We start from the raw sequence: 24,233 nt of genomic DNA, 5'->3' as shown, positions 1-24,233 counted from the left end.
TGTGGAGGAGCAGGAGCGGGAAGATGAGGAAGTCGCAATGCTGGATGAATTCCCAGGGGGGGCTACTCTATCTGAGACAAGTCAACAACAGGAGTCTGATGAGGAGTCAGAGGAGGATGGTGCCGGGGCGGATGAGCAGGAGCAAGAAGAGCATGCTTTAAACCTTTCTGGGATCCCTGTTGTGCGAGGATGGGGAGAGGAGAATGAAGAGGACGACATTATCCTGGATGATGAGCAGGAGCCAGGCCACCACACCGCTTCCACTTTAGTGCAAATGGGGGCCTTCATGCTCCAGTGTTTTAATAGGGACCCCCGTATAAAAAGCATGAGGGTCAAGGACCAGTACTGGGTGGCAACGTACTTAGACCCCCGGTACAAACACAAAATGGCGGAAATGTTACCGCCGTCGCAGAGGGCTGTCAGAATGCAGCACTTCCAGGCCTTGCTTCGAGAAATGCTGCATTCTGCTTTTGCGTGCGCTGGCAGAGGAGCAATTCCCACTCCCAGAGAAGGATTTGCGGGTACCAATCCAACAGCGCCTGCAAGAAGAGGCCGGTTTGAAGATGTGTTGGTGACTTCGGATATGAGGTCATTCTTTCAGCCGACCCATCGACAGGTGTCATCCGGATCCAGCATCAGGGAACGCCTAGACCGTCAGGTGTCCGACTACATTGGGTTAACGGCCGATGTGGACGCTCTGAGGAGTGATGAACCCCTAGACTACTGGGTGGGCAGGCTTGACCTCTGGCCAGAGCTTGCCCAATTTGCAATCGAACTGTTGGCTTGCCCCTCATCCAGTGTCCTGTCCGAAAGGACGTTCAGCGCAGCAGGGGGGATTGTGACCGATAAGCGTACTCGCCTAGCTCACCACAGTGTTAACTACCTCACATTTCTAAAAATGAATGAGGCATGGATCTCGGAGGAATTCAACACATGTGATCAGTAGACCATGTATATGTCTATAAACAATTTTTGGAATCAAGCACACAGACCTTCTTAATTCATTTGGCTCACTTCCCTGACCCAAAAAAGCACACCGTACTATATGCCCCTACCCTCCTCTTTGAAGAGGTTGAGCGGTGTCATATTTCTACTGGGGCTGCTTATTATGAGGGGTTCCCACCATCCCTGTGCTGTGCTGACTTCCTCCTGGGTGTTCTTATTATGAGGGGCTCCCACCATCCCTGTGCTGTGCTGACTTCCTCCTGGGGGTTCTTATTATGAGGGGATCACACCATCCCTGTGCTGTGCTGACTTCCTCCTGGGGCTGCTTACGGTGCTGCTGTCAGCGCTGTATGTCACGGAGCTGCTGTCAGCGCTGTATGTCACGGAGCTGCTGTCAGCGCTGTATGTCACGGAGCTGCTGTCAGCGCTGTATGTCACGGAGCTGCTGTCAGCGCTGTATGTCACGGAGCTGCTGTCAGCGCTGTATGTCACGGAGCTGCTGTCAGCGCTGTATGTCACGGAGCTGCTGTCAGCGCTGTATGTCACGGAGCTGCTGTCAGCGCTGTATGTCACGGAGCTGCTGTCAGCGCTGTATGTCACGGAGCTGCTGTCAGCGCTGTATGTCACGGAGCTGCTGTCAGCGCTGTATGTCACGGAGCTGCTGTCAGCGCTGTATGTCACGGTGCTGCTGTCAGCGCTGTATGTCACGGAGCTGCTGTCAGCGCTGTATGTCACGGAGCTGCTGTCAGTGCTGTATGTCACGGAGCTGCTGTCAGCGCTGTATGTCACGGAGCTGCTGTCAGCGCTGTATGTCACGGAGCTGCTGTCAGCGCTGTATGTCACGGTGCTGCTGTCAGCGCTGTATGTCACGGAGCTGCTGTCAGCGCTGTATGTCACGGAGCTGCTGTCAGCGCTGTATGTCACGGAGCTGCTGTCAGCGCTGTATGTCACGGAGCTGCTGTCAGCGCTGTATGTCACGGAGCTGCTGTCAGCGCTGTATGTCACGGTGCTGCTGTCAGCGCTGTATGTCACGGAGCTGCTGTCAGCGCTGTATGTCACGGAGCTGCTGTCAGTGCTGTATGTCACGGAGCTGCTGTCAGCGCTGTATGTCACGGAGCTGCTGTCAGCGCTGTATGTCACGGAGCTGCTGTCAGCGCTGTATGTCACGGTGCTGCTGTCAGCGCTGTATGTCACGGAGCTGCTGTCAGCGCTGTATGTCACGGAGCTGCTGTCAGCGCTGTATGTCACGGAGCTGCTGTCAGCGCTGTATGTCACGGAGCTGCTGTCAGCGCTGTATGTCACGGAGCTGCTGTCAGCGCTGTATGTCACGGTGCTGATGTCAGTGCTCTGTATTACGGTGCTGCTGTCAGTGCTCTGTATCTCCTGCACCCTCTTGTTTGCCTACCCTGGTCCCTGACCTTCCCTCTCCTCCATTGCCTTCATTAGCTCCATAGTCCTGAATTGTCAGAACAATTTCCCAAATAAAAAAAAAATGCTTGTAGTTATCGATCCCAAATTCACCTCATACATGTATTATGCTATTGTCCAGGTGGTGGGACTACGTGCTACCCCCTAATAATTACCCCGTGGCCGCAAATTCGACCTAAAGGTTTGCGAAATTCGCCTCCCATTGAAGTCAATGGAGCCCGCGGCGAACGGTCGTTTTCGCGAACGTTTGTGTCCGTTCGCGTTTCGCGTTCGCGAAACGTCCCGTCGGAAGTTCGTCCATCACTACTCTCTGTTTTTATTCCATAGAAATAAAAATTTCAAGAAATAAGGAATGCAATGCTTGATTTCAGCTATTTCATGTTTACATGATAGTCCAAAGCTAGAAGTAGCCGCGCTGCAATCAGGGAGGCAAGAAATGGGCCTGCGGTCAGTGATACCGGAATAGATGTTGTTCAGGACCCTTTAAAGCAGTGGTCCTCAACCATTCTAGGGCCGTGACCTTTCGATAAAAATTCCCAAGGTGTGGGGGTCCCTAACCGTAAAATTATTTTCGTAGTATGGGTTGATAAGCACCCAAGGCAAGACGACTAATAATTGCCTGGCCCCTAACCCATGGACATTTACTGCTCCCTGAGTCCCTTCCACTGGTACAGTATTATAACCCCTTATGGTACACTTTAGGCTGTACCAGTCTTGCTCTTTGTTCTCCTTTCTTTCCCTTTTATCTCGCTCTATCCTAATTTCGTCCCCCCAATCCCTCTCTAGCCCTCTTTCTTATTCTTTCTCTCCCTTTCTTTGTTCCTCCCCCTCTTTTCCTCTCCCTTCCATGTATTCTCTACTTTGATTCCTTCTCTTACTCTTTGGTGAGAGGAATGGAATGAGTGGCAGGGAGTTGGGATGAGTGGCAGTGCTGGTGGGGGGGTGGCATGAGTGACAGTGCTGGGGGGAGTTCTGATCAGCCAACTTAGGTGCTCTTGATCAAGGTCATCTGCTGATCAGAGAGCTGTAGTGAGGATTTTTAATGGCAACTATAATCACAGGTAGTGTTACTGTGTCTCCCAGCTTCACTGGGTCACCAACTTTGTGGTGTCTTGTAGCAGTGACACCTATGCTGAAATCAGGACATAGGGTCTCCTGCCGCCCCTCCCACTTCACATTACTCACCAGTCAGCTGACCTTTAGTCTCTGCCCCCCCCCCCCCCCAAGCCATGCCGTGAACTGAATGGGCGGCTGCAGGCTCCAGGAACAGCCCAGCTGGGTGGCCGCTGCCCCCACGGACAGCCCTGCTGGGCGGCTGCAAAAAGACTGGGACAGCAGTGCGGGCTTCAGCAACAACCCAGGATTCGGTGACCCCTGGCAAATCGTCATTCGACCCTCAGGTTGAGAACCACTGCTTTAAAGTGAACCGTACTCTATTTTAAAAGTAAAATTCCTGCCTAAGTACAGACACACAAAGCCCCTAATGCATTTGTGTATTTAGGTTTTGTGCTGCCCTAGGCCTGACTTAACTTGTGCACCCTCTAATTTAAATATGACCCACCCCTTCCAGTCAAAGTTGCACCCCTTCTGTTTTAGACCTGCTTTGTCATCTGTGCCTCATCAGTGCCCATCAATGCAGCCTATCCGCGCTGCTCCGCTAGTGCCCATCAATGCAGCCTGACCAGTGCCCATCGGTGCAGCTCTACCAGTGCCCATCAGCGCAGACTATCAGTGCCCATCAGTGCTGCTCCACCAGTGCCCATCATTGCAGCCTCACTGGTGCCCATCCATGCAGTCTCCTCAGTGTGCAGCAATGCATCCACATATTGCCCCAATAAGAGTCTCCAATTGCATTTTAATTAATGTGAGTGTTCTACATGGTAAAGTCACTGCAGAACATCTCGGCATTAACTAAATATGGGAAACAAACATTTTATAAATGGTAGATCTATAGCTAAGCACACATCCCACGTTCAAGCAGCAAAGGAGATCTAAAGAAAAGTGCTATATGTAACAAGTGCTGTCACAATAGTTCTCACCAAATGACAGGCCTTACTCTGCCCTCTACAGGTGGGACTAGTCTTTGGGTGAGGCACTGAAACCCATTTGCTTAGGACAGAAAAACTTTCCCTGATGCCTGAACTGTACAATAAGCACAGACAGCTGCAGCATGGCACTCACCTTTAGCATCGCTCTGAGCTCCGGACACCATAGAGAACCAGGAGGAGAACACACTGTCTGCACAATGTGAATATCTATGACTTATGGGAAGTTTCAGGCCTGGGGGTTCCCCTCGTCCTCCTCTCTCCTATGACATGCGAACTGGGAGGATGTTAGGATGCCTCGGAGGAGGGTAGGTGGAGAATTGAGCTCCACCATTTGCATGATTTGCGGCCGGTCAGGCCACTTTGTGGGGGAGCCAGTCCCTACCAAGTACGCCCCATAACACTGGTGCTACAGCAAGCCCCCGAGGACTATTTTTGCAGGAGGTGGAACCAGAACTCGGAGGGAGGCTTTTTTTTTTTTTTTTTTTTTTTTCATGCAGGGGGTGGCTTTTTTGCCGCCCTAGGCCTGGGCCTTGTTGGCCTCAGCCAAGAAACAGCACTGCTCTAATGTGACTCACTCTGATTTAGTTTTAATTTGTTAGTGGGGGCCTGATTTTTCTTGATTTGGGGTCTAAACTCTACATTTTTTCCATCCAATGAGAGTGCCTTTAATGGCCACTGAAGCAATATGAATGGTAGCTGGCTGGGTTTAACACGTGGCGTTATAGGACAAACTCAGGACCAGAATATAATTCAAACCAAATCAGAGAGGAGCACGGAAGATGACATTTGGGGTAATGAAGGTAACAATAGGTATCTCGCGGTCTTAGATCTTGGACAGCAAGCACTTCAAAAGTTTAAGGAACCCAGGCTCACATCAAACCGAGTTACCATACAGTCATGTAAAAAAGCAATTACTACAAACAAATGGCAACCACCCCAACCTATAACTAGCTTTTGCAGCTAGGAAAACATGGAAGGGCAGCGCACATCAAAAACAAGATTTCCCAGCTCGCGTACCTGTCAGCCTGCAACAAAACCAAATTGGTCCTGTCTAACCGTTCACGTTAGACAAGGGGTTTAGTCTCCTACATTTGCAAACATACACTATATTACCAAAAGTATTGGGACACTTGCCTTGAACTTTGTCATCCCAATTTTAGTCCATAGGGTTCAATATTGAGTCGGTCCACCCTTTGCAGCTATACCTGCTCTCTTCTGGGAAGGCTGTCCACAAGGTTTAGGAGTGTGTCTATGGGAATGTTTGACCATTCTTCCAGACGTGCAGTTGTGAGGTCAGGCACTGATGTTGGACGAGAGCCTGGCTTGCAGACTCCACTCCAATTCATCCCAAAGGTTTTCTAACGTGTTGAGGTCAGAATTCTGTGAAGGCCAGTTAAGTTCCTTCGCCCCAAACTTGCTCATCCGTGTCTTTATGGACCTTGCTTTGCGCACTGGTTCAAATCATGTGGTGGAGGGGGGATTATGGTGTGGGGTTGTTTTTTAAAGGGTTGGGCTTGGCCCCTTAGTTCCAGTCAAGGGAACGCTTAAAGTGTCAGCATACCAAGACATTTTTGGACAATTTTATGCTCCCAACTTTGTGGGAACCATTTGGGGATGGCCCCTTCCTGTTCCAACATGACCACCAGTGCACAAAGCAAGGTCCATAAAGACATGGATGAGTGGGTTTGGGGGGAGGAACGTGACTGGCCTGACACTATAATATATGCTTGGAAGCAAGTCCAATAACAAGTGCTGAGAGAGTGGCCCTGCAGACTTTCTTCTCAATCTCCAGTTACACTAGAGTGTCATCCACCTCTACATTGCCCAGGGAGACATTTTTTCTGTTACCATGACTTGTATTGCTGAATATCTCCATACTGAATGCAGGGGACATAGGAACACTCTCCCTACAGAGTATATTTGATGCAACTGCAACTCTGTCTGTATTCTCAGCTGAGGGCATTGGGGAATGGAATCTCTCCTTGGAGGCATTAGGTCTGTGGGGACTCGGGTCTGCTGACACTGTTCCCACATGTAGGAGACCTTATTACTGTATTTATCGGCGTATAACACGCGCTGGTGTATGACGTGTACCCCAAGTTTAGGAGGTAAGTTTAAGGAAAAAAACGTACATTTAAATGCCCATCAATGCAGCCTTATCAGTGTCCATCTGCAGCCTTGTCCATAATTGCAGCCTTGTCATTGCAGCCTTGCCCCAGTGTCATTTGCGTTTTTTTTTTTTTCGCCGGATTTTAAGGGGAAAAAGGTGCGTGTTATACGCCGTTAAATACGGTAGTTTTTGATGCAGTGCATACATCTTACAACTACAGCATTCTTTTTCAGAATGTATAGTGTTACTAGTCTGTACTAAAGTAACCAACCCCCCAAATCTTTCCCCATACGCTCGTTACTGCAGTCTGGTTGGTATGGTGGCTGGCCTGACCCAGTATGCTCACTATTGCTCACCATTTGCCGTATCTTAGTTGTTGGATCCAAGGTTGTATCTCTGAAGCCTGAATATATCCTGACAAGCTCTTTTGTCTTCCATCAACTGGAGCTCATGCCTGTGTCCCTACTTGGTGTTGACAGGCTAGGGGATATTTTTTACACTAAATATCCAAAATGGACCTCCTTTTGGTACACTTGCGAAGGACCCTTTGGATCAGTGTTGGTCTTCAGAAAAGAAAAGTCTCTTGCACATGGCCTTTGTTGGGAAATGCCTCTTTGGCAAATCCCTAAACAACCTTTAAGGTGGTTACTGGGTGAAACAGTACCCTTAAAATACAGGAAAACCTCACTCTGGAAACCCCCTACTGCTGAGACTAAGAAAAGTTTATTTTGCGCTTCTTGAGCCTCCAAGTCCAAAGCAAAGCCGAGAATGCCACTGTGTCCTGGAACCCCAAATCCCCCAATTATATGAACAAGTCCTCCTTTTCACAATGAGAGAACTTCCCCACTTATTAGAGTGGGGGACATCTGGTGACCTTAATTTTGGACATTTTGGTCCGGAATCCAAAGCTTACAAGGTGGAATTTCCATCTCTGCCTTCACCCAGATTATTGGTATAAACTTGTCAGAATCCCAGCAAGTGAGTGGCAAACTGTGCACATCCTGGGCATTGAAAATTGGCAGGCCGACTTCCTTAGTCATCAATGTCTAGACACCCCAAAGTGTTTAAGCCCTCAGATCTTCTGTCGCAAGGACCAGTTAACCTGCTTCTCAGTTGCTGGCCTTCATAGCCTGGCTGTTGAAGCCCATTACCTGTGAGATAGGGGCCTGTCTGATTTGGCTACCCCAACACTCTTAAAAGCTAAGAATCGGATTTCTTGCAAGTCTACCACTGCATCTGGAAGGTATATTCCTCCTGCTGTGAGGCAAGGAAACTCCATACTTCCTGGGATGAATGCTGTCTTTCTCCATTCAAGACCGTTTTGGCATTTGGCACCATCAAGAGTTAAAGCATATCTAAATCCAAAACAGAAATGTAATCTATTTCAGTTTACCAATCCTTAGGTGTCATTGATTATATTTAGTAGTGTTTTTTTTTTCTTCCCATGGTGATCTGGCCAGTAAAACACTTCCTTTGGTAGGGTGGCTCCCCCTTTCTGTGGAGGTGACAATGTAAGACACTCTTTGACAACAGTACTGTCTGCAAAAGGTAGTGTTAGATGTACTTTACATGAGTGACTAACAAACTAACAAACCAAAGCTTGACCTCAGCTAACACTTTTAAAGTAGTTACAAAAACTTTTTTTTTTAATTTATTTTTGTTTTGGATAAAAGATTTAACTAAATGAATAAAAGCTGACCTTTCTGCCTGTGTATGATTACCTCCTTTCTGCAGTGCATTTCCCAACTTGAATCCTTTCACCAGTGTGGTTTGGCTATGCTCGCCTATGTGCGTTGCTAACTACTCTGTGGGCTTTTATTTCTTCCCTACCATCACTTCCTGGTCCACGTCCAAGTTTGCCTATATAAGGCATGCTCAGTGTAGCCCACATTGCCTGAGCAACGTCACTGATCTCTAAAGTCCCTGCTGCTTGATACTTGTGTATCCTGTGCCTGACTGCCTGTGTATCAATCCCCGAGTCATTCACTGTCTGTGCTATTCTTATCGTACATCACGGGACACAGAGCCATAGTAGTTACTATGTGGGTTATAGGCCACCTTTAGGTGATGGACACTGGCACGCCCTAAGACAAAAAGTGCACTCCCTATATAACCCCTCCTACTGCTGGGAGTTCCTCCGTTTTTTCGCTAGTGTCTGAGGTGTTGTGCTGAGTTCTACTGGAGCAATCCTTGCTGGGGCTAGCCATGCAGACCGAATCCATTCAAAGTGTATTTTTTTGGCCGAAATTAATGGTAACCGGGCCTCATATCCGAAGAAACAAGGTTTTGTCTGTGACACTCCTCTTTTTAGAGAGCTGGACCCTGGGCTTCAGTACTTTTTGGTATTAAGGCCATAAAGTTTTACTGGCAGAGGTGCTATTACAGGTCCAGGATTGTGGGTTTCCTTAACCACTTACAGACCAGACCATTTTGCTGGTCAAAGACCAGACCACTTCTGCGATTCGGCACTGCGTCGCTTTAACTGACAATTGCGCGGTCGTGCGACGTGGCTCCCAAACAAAATTGACGTCCTTTTTTTCCCACAAATAGAGCTTTCTTTTGGTGGTATTTGATCACCCCTGCGGTTTTTATTTTTTGCGCTGTAAACAAAAATAGAGCGACAATTTTGAAAAAAACACATTATTTTTTTACTTTTTGTTATAATATCCCCCAAAAATATATATAAAAAAAAAAATGTTTCCCTCCGTTTAGGCCGATACGTATTCTTCGTTAAGTGTTCCTAGGGGTGTGTTACTAACTGTGGGGGGGTTGGGCTTTCATTTAGTGAACACTGATCTCTGCTCCAATCACATGGAGCAGAGATCAGCGTCACTAGTTGCTAGGCAGAATGGAGAAATGCTGTTTACACGGCATTTCCTCCATTCAGCCGTCCCGTGAGACGATCGCGGGTATGCCCGCGGCGATCAAATCCGCGGGTCCCGCGACCGGATTCACGGGGGTTCCCGACCAGCGCGGGAGCGCGCTCCCGATGGCAGGGCGGCATTGAAGATTGGACTTGCATGTACGCCAATATGCCTGCCCGTGCCATTCTGTCGACGTACATCGGCGTGCGCTGGTCGGGAACCGGTTAAGGATCCCCAGCTCCTGAAGGTTCAACCGAACCCACTGTGAAGGGTGAAGATTGGGTCTGTTGGTTTAGCACAGAAAACCTTGCGGTGAGAAAGGTAAGTGGAGTTTTCTAAGAAATTTTTTACATTTTCTTATGTCTCCTTTAAATTTAGTAAGTGTTGTCATGCCTATGTGTCATCACTGGGGGCTGTATAGAGCACTTGCGTCTCATGCTTCTCAGAGAGCAACGTTGTGTCCAGGAAGCAGACGATTTTCTTTCTTTCTTCTCCAGCAGGAAGACCTCCAGTATGCCTGGGGGGGGGGGGGGGTCCCTCTCCGCACAAGACGCCCCATGTGCGTTTTTTTTTTTTTTTTTTTTTTTTTTTCTCCACTTCTCAGGGAAAGCGCACCAGAAATAAAAAAGGCACAAACGGCACGCCGCTCGGCGGCTTCCAGGCCCCCTTGCCCCCTTGCCATTCCTCCTTTCCTCCCTGGGATCCTATAGGATCAGGAGCGCAGGAAAGAGCTCTATTTAAAGAGTGGAAGGGCCATAGGTGACGGGGGTGGGGCTTAGCATGGCATTGTTGTCCTCCGATGCACCATTTGGGCTGTTTCATGCTGCAGGAGGGACACGAGCAAAGGTGGCTTACAAGAGGTTTGGGGACACATGCATTTGCTTTGACACATTTACTACTGCACCAGGCTGAGCATTAATAGCAGCAGCAGAGCTGGAGTATTGCTCAAGCAGTGGATGCATTCCTTCTGGTAGTACCTCTGCTTTGTGCATCAGGCTATGGTCAGAAGGGGGTGAAAAACTCCTCAAAAAAGGGCCCTGGAAAGACTACTACAGTCACACGGAAGCCTAGAGCCATCCCCGTAAAGATGGCATCCTCCCCCTGAGAGTAATATGGCTGGTCAGAGTGAACCATCAGGAAGGGCAAGTGTTGCAGGTGCTCTTAACACTGCAGCCCCTTTGTATATTACTAAGGAGGTTTTTTCTTCATCCATTTTATGCTTGGAGCAAAAAGTTGATGCTTTAATTGCATCCCAGAGTGGGACTAAGCGCAGCAGGTTCCCGTCCATTGCTCAGGACCCTCATGCTGAAGAACAAGGAGCGAGAGATGATAATTTACTTTCAAAGGACCAGGAAGAGGCTGATGTCTCCTCTTCTGAAGAACCTGATATGGAAGTATCAGGTTCACCGGAAAGGTTGTTGGTCCAATTTCACTGAATTGGTACGCTCCACATTTTTACTGCCAATAGCGCAGTCAGTCGATGAGCCCACTTCTGGTTTGGGTTTACTAAAGCTTTCCCAATCTGTTCATTCTTTTCCTATCCATTCATGGCTAAGGAAGCTAATGTATTCTGAATGGGAGCACCCAGATAAACGTTTTTTTCCTCCAAAAAAGTTTTCAATACTTTATCCTATAGAGGAAAAGTTTTATAAGAAATGGGGAATTCCAGCAATTGACGCTGCTATATCCTCTGTAAATAAAAACCTGACTTGTTCAGTAGACAATACTCATATGCTAAAAGATCCAATGGATAAGAAGTTGGAGTTCCATTTTAAAAACAAGTTTTCGGGGTTCATTCGTTCAACCTGCGCTGGCAGCGATCGGAGTATCTCAGTCCTTAATGGACCAGTTTATAGAAGTACTCAACATTATTCCTGATCAGAAGGCCCAGCATTTGGAAGGAATATTGGAAGCATTGTGTTTTATGGTAGACGCTATGAAAGATTCTTTTCTCCAGCTAGGGCTGGTACATGTGCGTAAAATCCTATGGTTGAAAAATTGGTCAGCTGAATTGCCATGCAAAAAGCTCTGGGCCAGTTTCTCTTTTCATGGTGAATGGTTGGTTGTTTTGGAGATGATCTGGATAAGTATATCCAAAGAATTTCTAATGGGAAAAGTTCCCTTTTACTGGTTAAAAAAAAAAGTTTAAGCGTTTTTCTTTTAAACGTGCTTCTCCAGTGCCAAGGGCATCAGCCTCCAGGCAGTCACGACGGCCTCCACCGTCTGGTTCAAGAGGTAAACCTCAGGGTTAGTCCCAGGGTCAAAAGAGGACCTGGGGGAAGAAACCCAGAAAACGGAATACTAAAGCCTCCTTAGTTAGGTCATGCCTACCCCCCACTCGCTCGAGTGGGGGGGTAGGCTTTTACACTTTTCAAGGGTCTGGCAAGAACAATGTCAAGAGTTCCGAGAGTTCCCGTCTCCTAGTTTTCTCAAATCAAACGTTCCGAGAGATCCAATGAAAAAGAAGTCTCTCTTTCTAGCTTTGAATCATCTCTTGTCCCCTTGGATGAGCAAGGTTTGGGGCTTCATTCAAACCTATTCACGGTTCCAAAACCAAACGGGGATGTCAGACCCATTTTAGGTCTCAAAGATCTAAACCGGTTTTTGAATATCTGCTCTTTCCGCATGGAGTCAATACGGTCACTAGTCTTCATCCTACAAGGGGGAGAACTTCTGGCATCAATCGACATCAAGGATGCTTAACTCCATATGACGATTTTCCCCGCTCACCAGAAATGTCTACGCTTTGCGATAGAAAATCTTCATTTTCAGTTTGTAGCTCTGCCTTTCGATCTAGCTACTGCACCTCGAGTGTTACCAAGGTCCTGGCTCCTCCTTTAGCCAGTTTAAGGGCTCAAGGTTTAACAATACTAGCCTACTTAGACGATCTACTCTTGATAGCTCAATCAGTAGCCTGCTTAAACCAAACTTTGGTCACCGCAGTCAGCTACCTGGGAAAACCTAGGCTGGATTCTCCACCTAGAGAAATCATCCTTAAAACCATCAAGGCGATTGCAGTACTTGGGGCTAATCATAGATACAGCTCAGAAGAGGGTGTTTCTGCCCCAGGAAATGATCAGTTCCAAAAAGGAACTGATTCAGTTGGTCAAAACAAAGAAGAATCCTTCTATTTGACTTTGCATGAAATTTGTTGGGAAAGATGGTGGCTTCTTTCGAGGCCATTCCTTATGCACAGTTTCATTCAAGAATACTGTAAAACAGTATCCTGTCAACTTGGACCAAGAAGAGTCAAGCTCTGGACTTCCCAATGCGTTCATCCCCCCCAATGTTTGTCGGAGCCTCAATTGGTGGTTGATATCCAAGAATCTTCAAAAAGGGAAATCCTTTCTACCAGTTACCTGGAAGGTCGTAACAGATGCCAGCCTTCTGGGCTGGGGAGCAGTCATGCAAGAAGCGTCTGTCCAAGGGAAATGGTCCATATCAGAGAGGATCTTGCCCATCAATATTCTAGAGATTCGGGCAGTATGCCTGGCCCTGGAAGCCTGGACGCTCAGACTACAGAATTGTCCTGTCAGAATTCAATCTGACAATGCCACAGTGGTGGCCTATATCAATCACCAAGGGGACACAAGAAGTCGTGCGGCCCAGAGAGGAGAATCATATTCTTTCTTGGGCAGAAAGCAACATTCCTTGCCTATCAGCAATTTTCATTCCAGGGATAGAGAATTGGCAGGTGGACTACTTGAGTTGCTAACAATTGCTCCCGGGAGAACGGTCCCTTCATCCCGACACCTTTCTTTCAATATGTCAAAAATGGGGATTTCCAGACGTGGATATGTTTGTGTCCAGGTACAACAACAAGATTGACAATGTTGTGTCAAGGACAAGGGATCCGATGGCATGCAGAACTGATGCCTTGTTCTTTCCGTGGGATCAGTTTTCACTGATCTATGCATTCCCTCCGGTTCAGCTGCTTCCGCATCTTTGCAGAATCAAGCAAGAAGGGAAGGAGGTGATTCATGTGGCCCAGGAGATCTTGGTTTGCAGAGATCATAAAAATGGCTGTAGGGGACCCTACCACTGTGACCAGACCTTCTCTCGCAAGGTCCGGTATTCCATCCTACCTTACAAACGCTAAATTTAATGGTTTGACTATTGAGACCCACATTCTAAAGGACCGTGGGCTGTCGGCTTCAGTAGTTTCTACTTTGGTTAATGCTAGAAAGCCGGCCTCCAGAGTCCTATACTGTAGAGTCTGGAAAGCGTATGTCTCCTGGTGTGAATCCAGGGGTTGGCACCCCAGAAACTATGTCATAGGTAGGATCCTTGAAGTCACACTTGGGATTAGAAATTAAGCTGGCCTTGAGTACTGTCAAGGGCCAGGTGCTGGCCTTATCAGTATTTTGTCAATGTCCACTTGCTTCACACTCTCTGGTTCGTGTCTTTATTCAGGGGGTAATGCAGATTAACTCCCCAGTTAGTTAGGTCACGCCTGAACCCTTGGGACTTAAAGCGGGAGTCCACCGGGACTCCGCGTTTTTTTTTTTTTATTTAAAAGCCAGCAGCTACAAATACTGCAGCTGCTGACTTTTAAATAGTGACACTTACCTGTCCAGCGCGCCCGCGATGTCGGCACCCGAAGCCGATCGCTCGCTCGTCTGGCGGGTCCTGCCGCCGCCATCTTGGGTATGGGAATCAGGAAATGGAGCCTTTCGGCTTCATTTCCCGGTTCCCTACTGCGCATGCGCGAGCCGCGCGGCGCAATCCGGACGGTCCCCGCTGCCTCTGGGAGCTGTGTGTTTCCCAGCAGGCAGCGGGGCACTTGCTGAAGGGGGCGGGCGCTTGCGGAAAGGGGCGTAACGTACGCCCCTTTCCGCAGAGAGCTAGCCCGGAAGTGGGTGCAGTTACCTGGATTATCCAGGTAACTGCACCCCCCTCCCCCCTGAAAGGTGCCGATTGTGGCGCCGGAGGGGGGGGGATTCCGATGAGCGGAGGTCCATTTTAGGGTGGACCTCCGCTTTAAATTTAGTCCTGTCGCTTTACAAAAATAGCCTTTTGAGCAAATTTGAGATATTCCCTTGGTCCTCTTGATGAGGAAAAAAATTTTCTTGGTTGCCCTATTTTCTGCAAGAAGAGTATCGGAGTTGGCTGCTCTTTCTTGTAAAGAGCCATATTTGATTATTCATAGGATAAGATCGCATTACGACCTCATCCTAATTTCCTACCAAAGGTAAGTGTCGGGTTTTCATTTAAACCAGGATATTTTTCTGCCTTAACTTTTTCCAGAACCTCGTTCTGTGGAAGAAAAGTCACTACATTCTCTTGATGGGATGAGAGCGGTCAAGGTCTATTTGAAAGTGACTGCTCAGATTCATAAAACAGATGTTTTGTTTGTGTTGCCAGATGGTCCTAAAAGAGGACAGGCAGCATCGAAATCTACTATTGCTAAATGGATTCAAGTGATTGATTAAGCTTATGGTTTAAAGAGGAAAATTCCTCCTTTTCATATTAAACCGCACTCCACCAGGGCTGTTAGTGCTTCTTGGACAGTGCGTCACCAAGCCTCCATGGCTCAGATTTGCAAGGCCACAACTTGGTCTTCGGTCCATACATTTACCAGATTCTATCAAGTAGATGTAAAAGATCATGAGGCTATCGCCTTTGGGCGCAGTGTACTGCAGACTGCAGTATAAGTCCTCTAGTCTCTTGGTGCCCTACTTTTGTTGTGTCTTCCTCCCTTCAGTTGCCATTGCTATGGGACATCCCACATAGTAACTACTATAGCTCTGTGTCATGTGATGTACGATAAGAACATAGGATTTTTATAACCGCTTACCTGTAAAATCCTTTTCTTTGAAGTACATCACAGGACACAGAGGTCCCTCCCTTCTTTGGTATACACGTGTATCGCTTTGCTACAAAACTGAGGAACTCCCAGCAGTGGGAGGAGTTATATAGGGAATGCACCTTTTGTCTTAGGGCGTGGCAGTGTCCATCACCTAAAGGTGGCCTTTAACCCACATAGTAACTAATATGGCTCTGTCCCGTGATGTACTTCAAAGAAAAGGATTTTTACAGGCATGCTGTTATAAAAATCCTATTTTTTGCTCCCCAGCCTGACCTCGGCTTGTCTTCTGGATTTCCTGTTGTTTCCTGACGTTTGTACTCTGCACACATAAGTGGACTCTGCATCCTCAGCTGGCTGTACCTGGGGGGCCGCAACCTGGTTCCAGCTTGCTGCAAGTCCATCCCCATCATCAGAGACTCTGGTGAGGAAGCAGGGTGGGGCTTGGAGCCCCACACCCTGGGGAACCCCAAGTTGGTGATCAGCAAGGGCTTACTACCATAGACGCTTGACAACCAGTGTAGGCACACCCTATTTATTGTATATCTCAACTCTCTAACTGGCCCTTTTGCAGCACAGCTTGGTCTTTTAAATTATGTTAAAAAAACAGCAGGATCAACCTTTGGGGTTCCTTGTCAAAGACTGCTTAGATCTCACTGCTAAGTGACACCCTTCATACGAAGGGTGTCCCTTACATTAATCCCCTTGTACTTCCTCCTGCGACATATTGAAAAGTGAAACTGAAATGGGGAATCTATGCAAACTCCAGTTTTGAGGAGAAAAACTTGTTCAAGTCAAACCGGGACTTTTTTTAGTTTATTTCATAAAAACAAATTTCAATGGGTGGAAACTGCATTTATTTTTTTAACATGTTCCCTTGCTACATTTATACACTTCTCTCTGTGTTTAATGCCTGGAAAACTTTGGCACAGAAATATTTGTCAGTACGCCTGAACCATGCACGAAGTGAAATGATGTGCCCAGGTTTCCTCACATGTAATAATGTGATCCTGGTCTTCCATGTCAAAACACCCCTTCAACTCAGTGCAGAGCAGACTTCAACTCTTTTCTGTAGGTCAAAAGCAGAGCGCTGTCTTTGTACCCAGCGTGCGCTAGCGTTTCAAAAAATGCTAATTTTCCTGAAGATTGTGTTCACCGTTCCCACAGAAAGACTCATCAGGTTATGCATCGATTGTCCAGGATCAGACGTTCTACATGCTGAATGTTCACAGGAATGACTGCTATGGGCTGGGAACCACCATGGCCAGGATCGTCACTGACTACTACACCATTGCAATGTCTTACTGCGGCTGAGTATCTCATCACCGTACTGTGCTTGAAGTCTTCTGTAGATATCCTTCATTTACACCTTCATTACCACATGCTGTTCCTTGCAGGCACTAACACTGTTGTCTGCCATCTTGATTAACGGTCTCTGGACTGGCCCCTGACATGTGCGTCTCCTGTCAGTAATAGCACACACTTGCCACTTACTACTGCATTTATTACCGCCACGCTAGCATCCCTTTTTATACCTGTAAAATGAAAAGTCCCGGTTTGACTTGAACACCCCTCGTACATTTTAGCAATTTTAAAATTCTTTGTTACAGATCCTTATTTGTGTTTGGTCTGTAGCTCCTGATTATGTATGCTGCCAGTACATTTATCTATCTAAAAGTTGGCTAAGAGAGAACTGTACCATACCCTTGCCATCCGATCCAGTGCTCCCAGACAAAAGAAATAAGCCCCCCCCCCCCGTGCCATTGCTTTTTCAACAGAAGATGGCAAACTCTTTATTACTATCAGCAAGTGCTGGAGATACTAGGAGGTATAGGCTTTTATATTTCAAACATTAAAAAGGCACGGTTTATACCCGCATGCACTTGCTATACACATACACTATATTGTCAAAAGTATTGAGATGCCTGCCTTTACACGCACATGAACTTTAATGGCATCCCAGTCTTCGTCCGTAGGGTTCAATATTGAGGTGGTCCACCCTTTGCAGCTATAACAGCCTGAACTCTTCTGGGAGTGTGTCTATGGGAATGTTTGACCATTCTTTCCAGAAGTGCATTTGTGAGGTCAGGCACTGATTTTGGACAAGAAGGCCTGGCTCACGATCGCCACTCTTTCTTCCCAAAGGTGTTCTATTGGGGTGAGGTCAGGGCTCTGTGCAGGCCAGTCAAGTTCCTCCACCCCAAACTCACTCAGTCTTTATGGACCTTGCTTTGTGCAGTGGTCCAAATCATTTGGTGGAATGGGGATTATGGTGTGGGGTTGTTTTTCAGGGGTAGGGCTTGTCCTCTTGGTTCTATAGAAGGGAACTCTTAAGGCGTCAGCATACCAAAACATTTTGGACAATTTCATGCTCCGAACATTGTGGGAGCAGTTTGGGGATGATCCCTTCCTGTTCCAACATGACTGCGCACCCATGAAAGCACATTTGGGATGAATTTAAGCGCAGGCGCTGAGCCAGGCCTTCTCATCTACATAAGTTCCTGACCTCACAAGTGGACTTCTGGAAGAATGGTCAAACATTCCCATAGACACACTGCTAAAGCTGGTGGATAGCCTTCCCAGAAGCGTTGAGGCTGTTATAGCAGCAAAGGGTTGGCCAACTCGATATTGAACACTACGGACTAAGACTGGGATGCCATTAAAGTGTGTGTGTGTGTGTGAAGGCACATGCCCAAATATTTTTGACAATCTAGTGTATGTTTTCTCTAATACTACAGGAACTAACACATGGACCCTCGTCAGTCAGATACCTCTCAATGTATTAGTTATGAGTTACTCCAGTATACATGATCAATCAAAGCTCAATCTGTTTCCTGTTTTCTCCACTTATTGCCTGCCATAACTTTTTTGTCTCCTAATTTGTAGCAGCTTTGTGGTCTTAACAGGCTTTTTCATACATTTTCTGCTTTTGTAACAATATGGGTTTTGCCCCAGAAGGTCTGGCAGGTCATGAAATAAAATTTCACTTCATAACATGTATTTGTTGAGCAGATGTCCTCCCCACACTCGGAACACAATAAACTCCGAGGCTTTAAAATGTTTTCTTTTTTCCCCTCTTCCTCACAGATGTGTCCTGGCTCTGAATGCTGCATTCAACGTCTCCGTTTCAAGATACAGAGCGGCCATTGTCATGACTATGAAAAAGCCTGCTGGGGTTTGAGACGATCTTATGTTTCTGCAACTTGAGTGGCAAAATAAGAGCTCACAGGACCGGCAGATGTGTTGTGTGTATGTTGAACAGCTTTGTGTAGGTCTCCACTGTACTGATGAGTGGAAAGTCACTGCAGATTAAGGATTCACGTTATTTCTGTTGAGTGATTGCAGAGGTCTTCATAACTAACTGCCTAGAAAGGTAATTACATTAGTCTTAACTGCACATTGAAGGCTCTGATAGTTAAACGTATATATTCATTTTTGAAGGACGATTCCCCTACTTCTAAAGCTTCCACTTCTCTACATTTGTGCTTTCCAACCTCCTATCCTTGACACATTTTAGTGGCTAAGGCACAATAGTAAATTAATAAAGCTTGCAAATGGTATTAAAGAAGAATTCCAGACACGGGGTTATTTGCTTAAACTGAAAGGTGGAAAATCTAGTGCAGCTTCCAGGTTTCATTTTCAAAGTTTGATTGAACAATCTTAACTACTTGCCTACTGCATATTTACTGCGGCTGGTCAGCTCTATTGTGCAAAACCATGTACCCGTACGTCGTTTTGTGAAATAGCCACTGGGGGGCACGGTTGCGCACCGATTGGCCACGGGGGATGCCCATCGGCGGGACCGCTGGCCACCCAGAGCAGCGATCTGCCTATGTAAACAAGGCAGATCGCCGTTCTATAGGAAAGAAAAAAAACGCTCTAGGTGAGTGATTGCACGTGATCTACGGAGAGGACTTCTCCCATGGGTGCAAGCCTCGGCTCGCCTGCCGTGCAAAGGATATGGAGGAAGAAATTGGTGGCTGCACACCGAAGTAGCAAAAAGTCCCATTATTTCTCTTCAATAAAACATGATATGACACTACAGGATGGTAGCAGATAGACGCGTTTCACACAGTTACATTGTGCTTATTCATTACCAAATGAAATTGTTAATGAAATGGGACTTTTTGCTACTTTGGTGTGCAGCCACCAATTTCTTCCTCCAGATCGCCGTTCTGACAGAGTAGAAGATGAAGATCTTGTGTTCCTGCTGAGCAGGAACACCGATCTTTGTCTTCAGTCAGAGCAGCCCACCCACAGTAAGCAAACACTCATAAGGAACGGAGTTAACCCTTTGATCGCCCCTGATGTTAACCCCTTCCCTGCCAGTATAATTAGTACAGTAACATGCATATAAGTAGCACTGCTCACTGTAATAATGTCACTGGGTCCCAAAAGTGTCAGGTGTCCAATTTGTCTACCACAATGTCGCAGTCCCACTAAAAATCACTGACCACCTCCATTACTAGTTAAATAAAAAAAAACAATAAGTTTGGGTACAGCGTCGCATGACCTTAAAGTAACGCAGTGCCGTATCGCAAAAAAATGGCCTGGTCATTAAGGGGGCAAAACATTCCAGGGCTGAAGTGGTTTAGCTAGAAACTGATTGGCTACCATGCACAGCTGCACCAGATTCCAAGCGCACCAGTTTTAGTAACTCAACCCCATAGTATATTTTTACATTGTATATTTTTGCATAGTTACATAGCCAAGTTGGACCAATGTAGCTACGCATATTCCATACCTGACCGATGCTCCTGGACAACTGGACACCGCTACTCCAGTGATCTCCACATGGGTTCTGAGCCAAGCAGCCGGCCTAATTGCATTGTGAACACAGGAGGTTGACCACTCGACATGAGCATCATTCAGAGAGTGCTTTGTATTTTCTGATTGGATGAGGCGGGGTGGTGGATGTCACACTCTCCACCTTGTTCAATCAGAGAATGCTTTGCATTCATTCAGAAAATGCACAACATTCTCTGAATGGCGCCAGTGCTGAGTGGCCGACCTCCTGTATTCATTAAGCAGCGGAGCAGACACTCGCACAGCCCCAGAAACTAGTGGAGATCATTTTAGTGCAGTGGATCAGGCTGATCTCTAATGAAGGGACTCGTATGCAAGTGAAAATAGTAGCGATGTGTACTTCAGTGTTTTCCAACTTCCAGGGCCATTGGGCAGGTATCCGATATACATAGTTACATTGGGCCAAGCTGGACCAATGTAACTATGTACATATATACCATGCCTGGAATTCATCTTCAGTTGCCAGTCTTGTCTGTGCAGCTCTTTGAGGAAGTCATGCTGTTCATTGATGTTTTGCCCGCTTGCCACGAGCTGGTCTTGGAAGAATGCTTGTATGGACAGAATGTTCTGTATGGGTGGAGATGGATCATGGCAACCCATATAAGCTTGGCATTTCTAACTGGGCACAATGGATACTGTAAAGGCCCAATGGTACATGATTGGTAATAAATACTATGTATTACAACATTGACAATTTTTGATAATGCAAAGCAGACACAGATATGTTTGTTATGCTGACCTGAAAGAAGTATGTCAATCAGGAAATTTGCAGAAAAGCCAGTTGTCCTTACCTATGCATACTTAGGAGGGGCCAGCAGTAGCAGCCTTCATGTTTATCTTATGATGGGTTTTCTTTAAATACAATACCAAATATCCTCGAACTAAGCTACCTTGAGCTCATTTATGCATTGTACTTCTTTGAAATTGTTCAATTTGTTCCCTAAGACCCAATTTATTCCCATTTGGGTGCCACCACCTTGCTTGGGGCATGGCTTCCTGAGAAAGTGATCATGTGGTCAACCAGTTTCCAGAGGCCATAACCAAAGGCACATGGTTCTGTCTTATGATCTGAGAATTGGCAATGATAATATCACAATGTTACCAAGCAGAACATAGACACAAAAGTTTATGAAGCTTCACTGTCAACTAATTTAAAAAAAGGATGAAATTCCCTATGCAAAGTAACTTGGATCTTTTGGGGACAACTGTTTTGGATCAAGAGAGCTTAACGTACGAATACACAAAACCTGGTACCACCAATGAACTACTTTTGGGAAATGGACCGGTTCAGTTTAAATCACATAATTTGGGAAAATTAGAACTTTCTATGCCTCTGCAGATTGAACGTCACCTTTCTGGATGGAGATTAACTGTTCTGTAACACATTTGGCCAGTGATAGCTGTAAAAAAAATAAAAATAACCTTACACATGTTAATGTGACCCCTTAACCCAGCCTTTCTCAAACTTTTCAACACAGAGAAGCCCTTGAAATAACTTTTTGGGAACCCCTGCTAAAAATTACTATATCTACAACTCATGATACACAAGCATGATGGACATGGGGAAAAATGCTCCTTACACTTGTCGTCATTGGGCAGAATTACCCCCATTACAGATAGCTAAAAAGATCAATGGTGTCAGTGGAAACTTATGTGAGAGATTGCTCATTGAAATTGCTCATTGATCAAGGAATCTCTGGAAGAACTCTGGGGTTCCATGGAAACCTGGTTGAGAAACCCTGTTCTAATTAGAACTCTAGTTCAAAAAATCTCCAAGTAAAACCAAAGGTAAGGACACCAAACCCTCTCAGGCCTTTTTTATTTTTTTTTTTTTTTTTTTTTAATTGATATTCAGCACTTATGTTGGTTGCTTCCAGGTCTACTTTATATGTAAAGCACATGGTACTTATAGATACACTCAGTGCCTATATAATGTTCGGCCTTTTGTTACTGGAGGAACCGGATCCATCACTGAGACACAATGCCCTAATGTCACAAGTTTCTCTTGTATAATGCCACCAATATGGCACCTCTGCGTTGAGTACTTTTTTATTCTCTAGTCATTAATAGAGAAATATTGTCTTTCATACAATCTCTGCATCACCTCCTTCACAGCTCTATTGACGGTATGGGCTTCCTTTGACATTCTGTTTTGGTGTTGTGTCTGAAAACTAGTTTTCTGAATCAATGAATAAAATTACATGTTAATGCCAATATGACAGCACAAAAAAACTTTAATAATTAAGATTAATCAAGATTACTTGATTATGATGAATGGTGTGCAAGTTTACATTGAACACACAAAAAGACCAAACAATGGTGGTCATTTTTAATAGCTTACTAGTTGTAATGTAAATTTTATTAAAACTGCACTCACTAATAAATATTACATTCATGTCCAAACTGTTGTTTGTTTAGTTCATGACTTACATACTCTGTATGGATATTTGATTTTTCCTGTACTAATGAAAATAGGAAAAATAGTTTTGTCTAGAATAGTTTTGGTCCAATTTACTGTAGATTCACATGGTCATTGGGCTTCTTTCTTCAGTTTGTTTATTGAAACAAAAGCAATAAACAATACATCACAGTATATCATACTTTAGAAAGATGCAAAGATAGCCATCAAGGTACAATGAAATGGCGTATGTGGAACTTTGGTCCTGAATATAGAACATAGACTGCAAAGATGATATCATATGAACATGGGCTAAACCATAAGACACCAGTATACATAAAAAATAAAAATAAAAAAAGTGTGGCAGACTGAGGCTGATGTCATAGTGCCAGAAGGTCAGAAAATAGGGTAGCATGTCTAAGCACAGGGAGGGACACTGTCCCTGGTGGCTATCTGAACAAGAGAAGAACAAAGTGGGATAAAGAATGTTTGTTTGAAAACTAGAACAGAGTAGAGCAAGGGGGGGGGGGGATAGAGGGGGGGGAAAGGAGCCCATGGTAATGGGATGGGAAAGGGAAGCGATAGTCGGGAACCACGGGAGGCTGCTGGAAGAAGGAGGCTTCAATGCCTCCACATCCAAATGAAATGGGTTGCTAATTTAGGGGAGCAAAAAGGACTCCTCCAAATCCTCTGGAAGATAGTGACTCACCCCGGAACTCCAAAGGGCTTCAAATTTGGCAACTCTGTGAGAACTTCCTCAATTTATGTGTGAATTCTAGCTTATGTTATTTTTTGCTTTACTGCAAGAACACAAAGGTTGGGGGTATTCCAGGACTTTACTGGGACCTGCTTGGTTGCCGTAGGGTCTTTAGGTGTCTTCTGGTTACATGTTAATATTTAATAAGTGCCATAGTCACTGGAAATTGGGCTTTAGTTTGTCTGCACTAAATTGCAGTCTATAGTTGTCAGAAGCAAGTTTGCATCCTAATGCCGGTCAATCTTTTTGCCATATTAGTGGAATCAGTGGTCCAATATCTACAGATGTTTTAAGGGAGCAAAGCTGGCTGTAAAATCCTTTAGATTATACTATCAATTATATCAATTATTTATTGCAGATACCTAAATAAACCATTCAGTTTATATCCAAGCAGGCAGACCCTTCTGGTACATGATGTTGTTAAATTCAATGGTGATTGTACAATCAGATTAGAAGATAAATGACCAGTTTAAGAACATATTACACTATTCACAATAAATGTATTTAATTTATATGAAGGAATGGTGTTACTTGGTACCTATAAAGTCCAATATTGGTTTAGGATGGTATTGTACCTTTATTACACTAAACCACAATTTTGTAGGGATTAGGAGGATTAGGTGTTGAACTTTCTCTACTGCTAGGTCAATTTAAGAAAACAAAAGCTGCCGGCAAGAATGAAGTGAAAGTGCCATTAAATGCATTTGCAGCAGATTGCAGTACCTGCTACTGGAACCAAATGCCAGGCAAAGCTTTTGCCCACCCTGTCCTGGTTTTCCTAATAGCCAGTAAAGCATCCCAACAGAGTGATGAGCCAGTAAGACCTCATACTCACGATCACATTTTTGGACGACCGTTCATCCGTTTTTTTGTTGCATGCTAATCTCTGTTAGAAAGTGAAGAGGTTACCCACTATATGAAAATGTTTGTACGTCAGAAGTGACGTAATGTGTTGAATAAGTTTGAATGTATTCTTTCGTTTCTGAGCATGCGTAGTCTTGCCCTTACGATTTTTATTTTTTTAATTTTTTTTTGGGGCAAAAACCGTACAAATTAAACAAAAATCAGACA

The 24,233-nt window shown here is 45.5% G+C and overlaps 1 protein-coding gene across 1 annotated transcript in view; it reads left to right on the top strand.

Annotated features, from left to right (window-relative positions):
* The window catches only part of KLHL25 (kelch like family member 25), a 108,377-nt gene extending 85,967 nt beyond the window's left edge, over window positions 1-22,410 (top strand). Inside the window, exon 4 of the mRNA XM_077472001.1 lies at window positions 18,289-22,410. The gene's annotated coding sequence lies outside the window, so the exon portion shown is untranslated. The remainder of the gene's footprint in view (window positions 1-18,288) is intronic.
* The last annotated feature ends 1,823 nt before the right edge of the window (window positions 22,411-24,233 follow it).

Source organism: Lithobates pipiens, unplaced genomic scaffold, assembly GCF_037356315.1.
Source record: "Lithobates pipiens isolate NorthernLeopardFrog02 unplaced genomic scaffold, aLitPip1_a1.2 Scaffold_8, whole genome shotgun sequence".
Taxonomy (NCBI): Eukaryota; Metazoa; Chordata; class Amphibia; order Anura; family Ranidae; genus Lithobates; species Lithobates pipiens.
Note: the sequence above shows the minus strand (reverse complement) of the source record. Positions and strands in the feature narration are given on the sequence as shown.